Below are 13,625 nucleotides of genomic sequence, written 5' to 3' on the forward strand. Positions count from 1 at the left end.
GGCTCTCGACGATGGATGTCCAGGTCTGGTGGCCCGGACGTCTGCGGCTAAGGCCCCAGCCCGGAACTCGGGGAGCCAGCAGAACTCGTCCACGTCCGTCGCCCGCCGCGCTCTTCTCTTCTCTGCCACGTAATCCTCTTCGACCTGTCCCGGCGTACCCCTCCGCACGCGCTCCTCGTGCTTTGTCTTCTTCTCCTCACGAACGCCGCTGGGTGGTGCTATCTCCTTACAGAAGGCCCCCTCTTCGGAAGTTTTTTCCAAGGGAAAGAACTCAACTTCAGGAGAGCGACACCAGACGCGTTCGACGATCGCAACACAGAACACCGCACCACAGCGCGCACATTACACGCCACACATAATACGATGGTCGTCAATGCTCGAAGCGTCCACAGACATTCGCACACACAGCACAGAGAGCACATGGAAAGTCAACGTAAAGCGTCCATAGAGGGCGAAGAAACACGGAAGCCATAAAAAGTAGGTAGCGGAGACTCAAAAACAAACCTGAACAAACAAAAACAATTCCAACAAGAACAGGTGTGGGCTCCATTCTTCGGTATCATCAAACCACTTCACCGTTGCGAGAACTCTTTCAGCTAGTACTTCCGTTTTCTTTTGTGAAACCGTTTTCTCCAAACCGACCTCGGTCTCCACCATGATTTTACATGTTCCCGTCCTAAGATGTTACTCACTCTGTTCTCCCTGGCCTTCGACACAGTCCGTTGACACATATCACACGATCTGACATAACTCTTAATGTCAGCCAGTACACCGGGCCAGTAAAACTCACTGAGCACCCTTGCTATTGTTTTCCGTATTCCTTGATGGCCGGATAATGCACTCTTATGCGCCAACTTAAGAACTTGCGTGCGTAAGCCCTTCGGTACCACCGCTTGCTCAACGACTCGGCCAGGACACACTTGGTATGTTCGGAAAAGAACACCGTCATCTGTGTCAAAAGAGTGGGCGGTCTGTCCCTTGCCACGAAATATTTGCCCCAACTTCCTGCGACACACCTCTAAGGTCGGGTCTTCTTCCTGTTTGAGGCGAAACTCCGGCCGTGACAAGTGGAGTGTGTTCAGAGTGGGGCTTTTACTACTCTCTGAAACCTTTGCTGTCACCGTAAGGGAAAGAACATCGACCGAACTCGTCATGGCAAGGGAAACTGCCTGATCAGTTAGAACTGGCGGGTCGACCGAGAATGGAGGTTTAGCGCCAGGGACATTGCCTATTATGATGTCGTACAGGGGTGTAGACAAGCACCGCGCGATGGCCTTACCCGAAAAGTACGGTGAGGAAATCACCACCTCCGCTTCCGGAACTTCTACACGGGTCCCATTGGCCAAGAATAATGTAGCATGTTTCCCTGTAAGTGCCGCTGCCGGTACAAGGGACTCACGCACAACAATGCCGGTGCTGCCCGTATCCCGTAATACCGAACCAGGCTGGCCGAACACCTCACCGTGCCCCACGGGCATAGCAGTTTCCACCGGGTTGGAAGGACAGACCATCTCCCCCAACTGGCCTTCTACGCGCGTTACCTCTGCAGGGTCATCGGGATGGGAATATCGAGGTGTCATGCCACAGGCGGACTCCTCACGATCTCCTGGTCTCTTAGCTTTGCATGACTGGGCATCATGTCCTACCTCGCGGCACCAGGTGCAATACAATTGCTTCGGCTTTGTCCGACAATCCGACGCCTTGTGACCAGTCTTTTCGCAAAGAAAACATCGAAGGCGGGATTGTGAACGTGAAACCTCGTCCTTGGCTTTAACTATCGTGTACTCACCCTCCTCTTTAAAGAGCAACAAGTTATTTTGCCGCTGTGCTTCGAGAAAATGATCGGCAGCCTCCGCCAGCTTGGAAACTGTCTTGCCCTCCCGCTCACGTAAGAAAAGGGCTAAACGAGAATGACAGTTGTTCAGAAATTAATCGCTCACGACCATCTCGCGAACCACCTCAAAAGTGCGGCCTTCTCCCCGCATCTCGACCCAACGGTCAAAGAAACTAAACAACCTGGCAGCATATTGCGAGGCCGTTTCACCATCCTGGGGCTTGCTCTGGCGAAACTTTTCCCGGTACCCTTCCGCAGTAAACCTAAACCTCTGAAGCAAGGCAAGCTTCGCTTTGTCATAGTCCACGGAATCCTCAGGCGAGAGCCGACCGAAGACCCTAAGTGCTTCGCCGCCAAGGCACAAGCTCAACGCCGTTGCCCACTTTTCTTTTGGCCAGCCCTGCCCCGTGGCCACATGCTCAAACCTCTTTAAGTAGGCATTGAGGTCATCCCGCGCTTCATTGAACTGTGGTATGAGTGCGTGCGGGTTAATGGAGCTGGCCGGAGCGACGCTACGCTCTCCACGGTGACTTGGAGGATTTGCGCCACCCTCCATAAGCCTTATTTGTAGCTGCAAGTTCCGCGCCTCTAACTCCAATTTCTGTTTCTCCGTCTCTAAATTCCGTGCCTCTAATTCCAATTTCTGCTTCGCAGCTTCACGCTCCGTCTCTAAATTCCGTGCCTAGCTCTAACTCCAATTTCTGCTTCGCAGCTTCACGCTCAGCGGCTCTCTCTTCCCGTGCCTTACGAAGCTCGTCCTCCACCCACGCTCGTAACTCCGCGCCGCACAAGCCCATGCGCTCGCCTAAAGCAACCAAATCTGACGCGCTCATACTGTGCCTAAATTAACACACCAGGCAAAGAAATAAAGACCGACCTCGTCCTGTCGTGGACGCCAAATTTGTGAGGATCTGTGGGATTGCAGGTCTTATTTTACACAAATACTAAAGTACAAACAATAAACGAGGCGGCTTTTATAGGAAAGGATACCAATTTCATTATGAGAGTGAAAAAAGGGAAGGAACAAGAGAGCAAGGCAACAACGCACGGGAAAAACACACGGGGGAACAGAACAAAGCGCTTACGAAAAATACAGGAAAAAGAAAGTCAAAGAGGAAAGTCACACTACTTGTCTCTCATTCGAGCAACGAGCGGGGAGGACTGGCTGGGTGTCGGGTAGTCAAGGAGTCTCTTGGCGTTCCAGTGTCGATGCACTGTTGCCGGCGTTTCTCCGTTGGCCTTCAACGCTACCGCAGCGTCAGCGTCCGTGGGCTCCCGGCACGGTTCCCAGGTCTGGTATCCCGGAAAGGTCACGTAGGCGCCAGAGGCAGCCTGTGTGGAGCAGCTGACGGATGGACGGAGAAGAGTGGCGCCTGGGCCTGGTGGTTGAGGCTCTCGACGATGGATGTCCAGGTCTGGTGGCCCGGACGTCTGCGGCTAAGGCCCAAGCCCGGAACTCGGGGAGCCAGCAGAACTCGTCCACGTCCGTCGCCCACCGCGCTCTTCTCTTCTCTGCCACGTAATCCTCTTCGACCTGTCCCGGCGTACCCCTCCGCACGCGCTCCTCGTGCTTTGTCTTCTTCTCCTCACGAACGCCGCTGGGTGGCACTATCTCCTTACAGACCCTTAAGGCCCCTCGGCGGAGGAAACACACCACTTTGGCCCCAGCTTCCTGTAGACGGCACCGCCGGCCTGACCCGACCGGGGGAAATCGGCAGTCGCCTTTTCCTGTCCTCCCCTCTATCTTTCACTTTCCTATTTCCTTTCATACAACTTTCCTGTATCCTCCTCTCTTCTTCGTTTTTTCCTCTTTTTCCTGGCGGCGAGGGTTAACCGTGTGTGACCAACTACCCTGAGTTTAGTCATATTAGGTTATAGTTGAGGTGTGCAGCTGGCGTGGGCAGGGCTTGTTTTCCAAGTTCCTGTCCCGTCCCATCGTAGGGCTCCATGGTGGGTGGCTGGCACCACGGCTGAAAAACACATACATTCTATGGCTCCCCCTACCCCACAAAATGATCGCCCTCATAAAAGAGGGCGGACCGAAGCAACTGCTCAGTTCATAAACAAAAAACAGGAAACGTTCCCGAAGTATCATGTGATACATAGCGAAGAAGCGGAAATACCAGCCAGGAAAATCTCCCCTTTCATAGTCTCTAAATCTCTGACTGAAGCCTTGGGCCTTGGCTACAAGGTAACAAAACTAGCCAGCGGCGACATCCTCCTCCAGATCCGTGACCAAACACAGTATTCAAAACTTCCAGATGTAACAAACTTTGCAAACATTGCTCTCTCTGTTACTGCTCATCGGTCACTGAACACAGTCAAAGGTGTCATTTCAGAATATGATTTCTTGAATCTCACCGAGGAAGAAATGCTGGAGGGCCTTAAAGAACAAAACGTCACTGAAGTCCGAAGAATAAACATCCGTAAAGATAATAAAGAAATACCCACGAAGCATATAGTCCTCACTTTTGCCTCTAGCCAGCTCCCAGAATCCATAGAAGTAGGATATTTGAAAATAACAGTACGACCCTTTGTCCGAAATCCTCGCCGATGCTTCAAATGTCAGAAATTCGGTCATGGCTCTCAGAGTTGTCGCGGCTGCAAAACCTGTGCCAAATGTTCATCACACGATCATGAGCCTGAAAATTGCAATGCAGCACCGCAGTGCGCTAACTGTGAAGGGGATCACCCCGCGTACTCGAGGTCGTGTCCGACCTGGAAAAAAGAAAAGGAAATAATAACCATCAAAACAAAAGAAAATATAACTTTAAAAGAAGCACGTCAACGATTCAGTCAAACACAAGGCACATTCCCCTTCACAGGAAGAACAAATTTCGCCGATGTGGTGCGACGGGGCGGGGCATCACACCAGGCTTCGGCCCCTGCCCAGGCCACACGCAGTGAGCCTGGGGCAGGGCCATCCGCGCCCCGGGCAGACGCAGCGAAAGCTGCTCTGCCACTTTCGAAGAAGGGCCCGCCGGCCTCCGGGTCGGCAGCCCGCAAGGCTTCCCCCAGTCGGGAGAGGCCTACAAACCGCACACCCGTGGGTTTCAAAAGGGTGCAATAAAACTTGGTTGTTACAGCGTCGTGTCCCTCTCTCTGCTTCATCCCCGTTTGCGCTGTTTTTTATTCCTAAGACCCGTGGGTTCTCCGCGGACCTCCAGAGCCTCTAGCGAGGCGATGGACACAACGCCAAACTCGCCCCCGCTTCAGCGGCGGCTCAGCTCGCTTGAGCGAAAAAGAAAAGACAAGAGCCCAGTAATGGCACCCCCAAATCCTCTACTGTAACTTCTATACGACACTCCCAAAAATCATCCAGCATGGCGTTCCTTATACATTGAAACTGTCGTGGAGCATTAAATAACTATTCTGATATAAAAGAACTTCTAAACACATTTTCCCCTATGGCTTTATGCCTACAGGAGACAAACTTAGGTCCCAAACACCAGAATATCCTAAAGAAGTATCAAATCTTTCGGTGCGACCGAGAGCAAGCTGATAGGCTCTCAGGAGGTGTTGCTATTATTGTGCAGAGTGGAGTTGCAACCCGTGAAATCAAGATAAAAACCAAGTATGAAGCTGTTGCAGTCACCGTCCTCCATTTTAAAACCATCACCATATGCTCGGTATATCTACAGCCACATCTATCAGTAACACTGCATGACTTAGAAACACTTTTACAACAGCTACCAGAGCCGTATCTGGTAGTCGGTGATTTTAATGCGCATTCCTCTTATTGGGGCAGCGAACAAACAGATACTAGAGGCCGTATTTTAGAAGATTTTATTCTATGCAACAATGTCTGCTTACTAAATACAGGGAAACAAACGTATTGCAGTCCCAGCACTAGAAAAATGAGCTGTTTATACCTGTCTTTTAGTTCGCCCTCTATTTTTAATGATTTTAACTGGGATGTTTTAGACAATCCGTATGGAAGCGACCACCTACCAGTTATCATTAACATGTCATCACCACCATCAGAAACCCTGACAAAACCACGCCGCTGGAAGCTTCATTTAGCCGACTGGGAACTTTCCCGAGCTGAGGCCAGCCTCGATAAAATATCCACAGAGTATTCTAGTATAGACGAACTCAACGAAATATTTACCTCATGTATTATTGCTGCCGCACAGTTAGCCATTCCTCAGACTTCGGGAACAGTATGACCAGGCCATAAACACTGGTACACACAAACATGTAGAGAAGTAACAAAGAAACAAAATAAAGCCTGGGGGAATTTCCGACGATACCCAACGCAGGAAAACTTTATAAATTTTAAAAAAGCGAAAGCTAATGCCCGCATTAGCTGAATAGCTGCCGCATAGCTGAAAAAGAATCATGGCAAAAGTTTTGTCATCAATAAAGAGCTCAATTACGTCGAAAAAAATGTGGGAACAAGTGCGTAGATTAAATGGGTGCTTCTCCGCTTTCACAATCCCTTTTCTGACAGACCCCGACAGACAAACAAACATCAAAGAACAGGCAGACATTTTGGGAGAGCACTTCTCTCAAGTTTCTAGTTCCCTCCACTATACCGACTCATTTCTAAAATACAAAAACACTGCTGAAAAACAAAGACTTCCCACGAATAGCAGGTTGAACGAGACATACAACAGTTTAATAACCTTTGAAGAAATCAATAGAGTACCCTGCACCGGAAAGCAAACAGCACCCGGGCCTGATAAAGTCCATTATGAGATGTTATATCCCATCTTTCAGAACCTGCCGTAGAAGCACTTTTAAAGATTTTAATAAAATATGGGTGTCCGGGAAGCTACCTGAGGAATGGAAGAAAGCAGTAATTGTACCTTTCCTTAAACCTGGAAAGCCACCAAGTTCCCCCGGTAGTTATAGACCCATAGCGCTCACAAGTTGTCTTGTCAAAACTTTTGAAAGTGTTCTTCATATCCGGTTAATGTTCGTCCTTGAATCCCGTACACTGCTTGATATACATCAATGCGGTTTTAGGAAAGCATGCTCAACGACCGATCATCTAGTCCGCCTTGAAAATACAGTACGAGAGGCGTTTATTCACGGACAACACTGCCTGGCAGTTTTTTTCGACATGGAAAAACCTTATGACACCACGTGCAGGTTCCGTATTCTTCGTGACCTTGCAGATCTAGGCATCTGCGGCAGGATGCTAAACTGCATAAAGGATTTCCTCTCTGACCGTTCATTCCAGGTCCGCTTTGGCTCAACACTCTCGAAAAATTTTAGTCAAGAAAATGGAGTGCCCCAGGGGTGTATTCTGAGTGCAACTCTCTTTATTGTGAAAATGAATTCTCTCGTGAAAATAATGCCAAAGTCTATTATGTATTCTACATATGTTGATGATCTCCAAATAGCGTACACCTCCACGAACCTCTCAACATGTGAACGACAAATACAGCTGACGTTAAACAAACTGGCAATTTGGGCTGAAAGAAATGGTTTCAAGTTTTCCCTCAAAAAACAGTCGCCGTTCTTTTTTCACTCAAGAGAGGCTTACAGGCCGACACCACACTCCACTTAAATGAAACAGTACTGCCTTTGAAAAAGGAGCATAAATTTTTGGGCGTAACATTTGACAGAAAACTTACGTTCCTACCCCACATAAATAACCTAAAAAAGAAAGCCACTAAATCACTGAACATATTGAAAGTACTGTCTCGAAAACACTGGGGGTCTGATAGAGCATGCCTCCTACACATCTATTGCTCCTTGACACGTTCCATCTTAGACTACGGATGCGTAGTGTACGGATTAGCACGGCCATCATACCTGAAGAGACTAGACCCCACGCATAACTCATGCCTTCGCCTTTCATGCGGCGCTTACAGAACATCGCCCATAACCAGTCTCTACGTCGAGACAAATGAACCCCCGCGAGAAGTCAGAAGAAACGCCCTTACATGTACATGTTTTCAAAGTGAGATCCTTGCAAAAACACATCTGTTATTCCATCGTAACAAAGTGCCCCTCTAGAATAATATTCAGGAACAAACCACAAGCTACCAGGCCTCTGATTTTAAGGTTCGAAGAGATATGCCAGAATCTTGGCATAGCTGCCACATTACCTAACATGGCTCAAAGACGGGACCCACTTGCCCCATGGAATAATTTTCACACCGACTGCGATCTCACGCTTACACAGTTCCGAAAAACACAAACTCCCTCACAACACATCATCAAAGAATTCCTCACACTCGAGGAAAGGTACAGTGGCTTTGAAACTTTTTATACTGACGGTTCAAAAACAGCCGATTGTGTTGGAAGTGCCGTAGTACAAGGAAGATGGGAAAAAATAATAAGACTTCTGCAGTATGCATCCATCTTCACCGCTGAATGTTATGCCATCTGGGTTGCGGTAGAGAGAATAGTAAACGAGAACATAAGCAACAGCGTTATTTTCACAGACTCGCTCAGTGTACTCACAGCGCTTCACATCAGAAATGCAGTCACGCGACTACTCGGCGACATCATACACAACATAATAACAGCCACTACCCACGGACTAAACGTCAAAATCTGCTGGGTCCCTAGTCACGTCGGTGTAAAAGGGAATGAAAGGGCAGACGTATGCGCAGCTCAAGCCCGGAACAAAGAAATCGAGAAAGTAAATTTACCTTTTAAATCTGAGGATAAAAAACAGCGCAAACGGGGACGAAGCAGAGAGAGGGACACGACGCTGACTAACAACCAAGTTTTATTGCACGTTCACAGGTTAAATACCACTCGTTCGTGCAAAAAAGGAAAAAGAAGAAAAAAAAAGAGAAAGAGGGAAGGCTTGATAGACGAAAAACCACGTGGCATGAGATTATGCATTCATACATAGATAGTCAATTTCGCTGTCGCGAAGTGAACTGGAAGGGATGCTGACGCACTCTTCACCATTTTGCCGAATGTTGATGGCTTCTTCAATTTCTCTCGTCCGTTGGTCTGGGTAGGTAGATATGATTGTGGTGTTGCCAAGTTGGGGAGCACATTCATGCTCTCGGCAATGTCTTGACAGTTCACTACTGATGGCGCCTTTCAAAGATCTTTTATGCTCTTGCAGCCTTTCATTTAAACAGCGGCCTGTTTGGCCGATGTAGGTGTGCCCGCATCACAGTGGTATCTGATAGACGACGTTTTTAATGCATTTCACGTGTATGTTCTTGTGCTTCTTTTGGCACTGCTTCCTTCCCGTTCGCTCACTATTTACCTTGGCACACATGCTCCTTAACTTGTTAGGTGCTGACATCAGCACTTTTACGCCAACGTTTTCGCCTACCTTCTTGAGGTTGTGTGAAAAGCCATGTCAGCGCAACGTGAGTGGCTTATCGATAGATGTAAAAGACGTACTACTCGCTCCCGCAGAATTTGGTGTGCAGAGAAGTCGAAGAATGCATTGACCGACACGGCGTGGTGAAATTTCAGAACTCTTGCGGCCTGTCGAAAGGAAATTTTATGGAATTATTAACGAGCTACTTACAGTCCACCATCATCAGTCATAAGGGTAGTTTTTACATTCAGCGGGAGGGGATATGCATCGGGTCTTCACTCGCCCCCATTCTGAGTGATTTGTTTCTGGCGCGTATTGACAGAAGTCTTATGACTTCTATTCAAGTGACAAGCATCATCAAGGTGTTCCGTTATGTAGATGACTATCTAATTCTTTATAAAGAGGACGAGACAGCACGACAGCAACAGCACGTTGGCCAAATCACTGACGTTTTCAAAGAAGAACTAAAAGGACTAGAAATAACGAGCGAACTCCCAGAAAACAACGTTCTGCGATTCCTTGACTTGACGCTAACCTTTTTAGACAGTCATGTTTGTTGGCGGTACGGACCACGAAGCAAAAAGGGACTGCTTCCTTACACCTCAGCCCACTCCAAAATCATCAAACGGGGAATAGTGAAAGCAGCGATGAAAGCCGCATTGACAAGATCTTGCCACCATGAAGTACAAGCTAGTTTCGACGCCCAAATTTGTCGGCTGGAAGCAGCAGGTTACCCGACGCAGCTACTGTCCAGTGTCGCAGAAGGAGTACTGCAAGAGCTTAGAGGCAGGAAAAAGATCAAGGCCACATCACAAGAAAGGAAGCCGTATGCAGTAATTCCATACATTCATGGCTTTTCCCACAACCTCAAGACGGTAGGCGAAAACGTTGGCGTAAAAGTGCTGATGTCAGCACCTAACAAGTTAAGGAGCATGTGTGCCAAGGTAAATAGTGAACGAACTGGAAGGAAGCAGTGCCAAAAGAAGCACAAGAACATGCACATGAAATGCATTAAAATCGTCGTCTGTCAGATACCACTGTCATGCGGGCACACCTACATCGGCCAAACAGGCCGCTGTTTAAACGAAAGGCTGCAAGAGCATAAAAGATCTTTGAAAGGCGCCATCAGCAGTGAACTGGCAAGACATTGCCGAGAGCATGAATGTGCTCCCCAACTTGGCAACACCACAATCATATCTACCTACCCAGACCAACGGACGAGAGAAATTGAAGAAGCCATCAACATTCGGCAAAATGGTGAAGAGTGCGTCAGCATCCCTTCCATTTCACTTCGCGACAGCGAAATTGACTATCTATGTATGAATGCATAATCTCATGCCACGTGGTTTTTCGTCTATCAAGCCTTCCCTCTTTCTTTTTTTTTTCTTCTTTTTCCTTTTTTGCACGAACGAGTGGTATTTAACCTGTGAACGTGCAATAAAACTTGGTTGTTAGTCAGCGTCGTGTCCCTCTCTCTGCTTCGTCCCCGTTTGCGCTGTTTTTTATCCTCAGATCATGCACCAACCAGCCCAAATTTCCACCCTTTTGAAGTACCTTTTAAAGATTACATGAAATTACTACATTCTAAACTAAGGGATAAATGGCAGGCAACATGGAATAATACAATAAATAATAAACTCCACTTGGTTAAGCCTGTGTTGGGCGAATGGAAAACATGTACTCACCAGGAACGCATTAAGGAAGTCATTTTATGCCGTCTTCGCATAGGACACACACACTTCACACACAACTTCATACTAACAAAACAAGACAAACCTATATGTGACGCATGCGGAGACGACCTCACCGTAAACCATTTGCTATACTCATGTCGAAAGCTCGAAACACTGAGGAAGAAACATTTCACACGGTTTTAGAATGAACAAATCCCTTTTCATCCATCACTGGTTTTGGGAGAGAATGCACTTGTCGACTTGTCCTGCACATTTAAGTTTTTACAAGAAGCAAATATTCTAAACAAACTATAGGTTACAACTGTAACACATAAATTCTAGAAACATGCATTTAACCCCGTGCTTTACAATTTATTGACACACCTCACCTTGCCTCACTTGTTTTTGAAACACCTCAGCCACTTTCTCATTCCTGAGAAGACGGCTGAGGTCCCTATCCCATCGGGTGGGAACCTCAAGATCCTTGCCCAGCCAAGGATGGCTGCTGAGGTTACCGACCCCATTTAGAGCTTTTACCATAGGTCACTTCTAAAATTTTGTCTTAAATTTTTATATTTTTACTATGCTGCACAAACTAACTTTTTAGGCCCTCCCTATTGAAAATATTGAGCGTGAATTCTGCGTGCCTATCTTTGCGTGTTTATTGCCACGCAAAATGCGACGATTGAGCGAGGTCGCAGAACGCGAGACATATTTCACATAATTTGCGCAAGCCGAGCAAGCTCGCAAACGCGAGACATCTCTCACATAAAGTGCGCAAGCCGCGTAAGGCTCGTACAGGAGGAGACATCCTCGCGTAATATGCGCAAGCCGGGTGAGGCTTCCAGAATGTCCGAGAGCCAAGGGCGAGTCCCAGAATGTTCAAGAGCCGAGTCTGGCTCACAGAGCACTAGACAGTGTCAAATGGAGTTACCATCATGATAGCGAAAATACCTTGCATGGCTGCAAGGCTCCTACATCACTGCCCAACACGTTACGCCAATGCCCTACCTTAAGGCCTCCTCATCTGTCTGTCACTGCCTGATTCAGCATGCATGTTGTGAGATAACAAGCTTTGCAGAAACGGTGCTTCGTGGGATGGCTCTCATGTGTGTAGCATGCTTGCAAAAGGACATAGATAAGGTCACCTTAACTGGCTTTATTAATGCCACATCCCTCATGATGGGTGCCACACAGTGGCTAAACAATTTCTTCAGTTTCTCCGAATCCAGCAGGTTGGCGTCTTGATACAGGTTCTCACTATGCAGCACCTGCAAAAAGGTAGCAGTATATGCAAAAAAATTCAGTTCATCTGTTTTCTGGAAATTCCAGAAAAGGGCACAAGTAGTTCTTCCATTAATGAACTAATGATGATTTCGAAAAGTTTCAGGTTGCAGGCTGCTCAGCATCAAGCCTGCACAAAATCTAATAACCGTGTCACACAGGCATTTTGAAGGCTTTCAAATGGCTATCAGCTCAGTGGCACTTGAATGCAGCTAAATGGGCATTTCCAATAGCCACAGAGTCCCTAGAACAGTGTGGACATCTATCAAGATTTTGAAGGCTTTTCAGTGGTAGAAATTTGCACTCAGACATGGAGCACTCGCAACTTACACTAAGGAATAAAATCAAAGCAATTTAATCGCTGAAAGAATACTCAACATGAAATGTACAACTTATTTCACTGAAAAAAAGAAGGCTGGCCACAAAACACTGCAGCAAGCGTATTATCACTGTTGCCGATAGCACAAAAACAATGAATACCACCTTTTCAAAACTGCGTGAGTGCTACAACAGCTTCCCAGCAAAATTATCAACTGTGACAGTGGCGCCACAGCAGTTTGGTGCGAGATGATGAAATATCTCTACGGCGATCAAGTATTCTGTGTAGCAGCGGCATAACTCCCGAGTTGAAGTGCAAATCTCAAAGCTCAATCTCCCACCTTAACTGTTATCTTTAAATACATATTTAAATTCATTGCAGCGTGCTGCAGAAGTAGGTGGTCGGATCATTCGAGGATACCTGCCTATCTCAGGAGACGAAAGATCTGATGAAGAAACGCCAAAGCATGAGGACGTCTAACTTCAGAGATAGAATAGGACTAGGAGAGCTATCGAAGTTACTTATAAGTGCAAGGTAGCCAACATAACAAAGTTTAACATGGAGAAAACCTAGCATGCTCTAAAGCATGGAGGTAGCCTAAAATCAGTGAAGAGAAAACTAATCACTGGTAAAAACCAGATGTATGCGCTAAAAGACAAAGAGGGCAATGTCATAAGCAATATGGATAAGACAGTTAAAGTAGCCGAAGAGTTCTACACAAATCTCTACAGTAGTGAATGTAATCAGAACGTTACACAGAGAGGCAGTAGAGCACAGCAATGGGACATCCCGCCAGTAACGAGGGAGGAAGTAAAGAAAGCGTCAGGAGCAATGCAAAGGGGTAAAGCAGCTGGTGAGGATCAGGTAACAGCAGATTTGTTGAAGGATGGAGGAGAGATTATGCTAGAGAAACTAGCCACCCTGCATACGCTTGCCTCGTGACCACGAGCGTATCAGGAGCTTGAAAGAATGCGAACATTATTTTAATTCATAAGAAAGAAGATGTCAAGGACTTGAAGATTTACAGACCGATCAGCTTACTATCCATTGTCTACAAGGTATTTACTAAGGTAATCACTAATAGACTCAGGACAACCTTCGAATTCAATCAATCAAATGATCAGGCAGGCTTTCATAAAGGATACTCAACAAGAGACCACATTCATGCAATCAATCAGGTGATAGAGAAACAGGCAGAATACAACCAACCCCAATATATAGCCTTCATTGACTACCAGACAGCAATTGACTCGGTGGAACCACAGC

The sequence above is a fragment of the Amblyomma mixtum genome, chromosome 5, assembly GCF_055824585.1.
Source record: "Amblyomma mixtum isolate Tamu chromosome 5, ASM5582458v1, whole genome shotgun sequence".
Taxonomy (NCBI): domain Eukaryota; kingdom Metazoa; phylum Arthropoda; class Arachnida; order Ixodida; family Ixodidae; genus Amblyomma; species Amblyomma mixtum.